This window comes from Nansenia antarctica (assembly GCF_963989245.1).
Source record: "Nansenia antarctica genome assembly, chromosome: 15".
NCBI classification, from domain to species: Eukaryota; Metazoa; Chordata; class Actinopteri; order Argentiniformes; family Microstomatidae; genus Nansenia; species Nansenia antarctica.
In genome coordinates, this window is record NC_137685.1 from 30,171,374 (window position 1) to 30,172,084 (window position 711).

Below are 711 nucleotides of genomic sequence, written 5' to 3' on the forward strand. Positions count from 1 at the left end.
CATCAGCCAGAGCTAATGGGGCACAGCCGTATGAGCCCCTGATTTAGCACCCTGTCTCGCTAATAATGGGGGTGCAACAGGCAGTCTGGGGACGAACAGGTGCTGATGGCTGAATAGATGCAAAGTGACGCTGCTGGAAGCTGTGAGTGATTGTGTTGTTTGTTCCACATAAATGCTCACTTGCGCATTTATGTGGAACTCATCGCATAGAACATCTGGATGAATAGGGAATAATTATCTTCCAGATACGGCATGGTAGGCCAACAACTACTATGGTATGAAGGACGTTTTAAATTACAAGCAGGCCACAATTAAATGACAATGCCCCCACAAATATTTGAATATAAATATGAACGGTCAATAATAATAATAATAATAATAATAATAACAACAATAACAATAACAATAACAATAACAATAACAATAATAATAATAATAATAATAATAATAATAGCAATAATAATATTAATAATAATAATAATGATAATAATAATAATAATAATAATAGCCTACTCCAGAACAATATTTCTCTCTTTATAGCCGCATGAGAGGCTACAGTACCCTAAACTGACGTTGAATTTCCACAGAACATCAGCTGTGCTCAATGTCACAGCCGGGGACAGGGACAGAGAAAGGGACACGCACACAATCAATTGTGATTGGATTCAATTTGCGCACTAAAGCGGGGGTCAGTGATGGATTCGTCGGTTA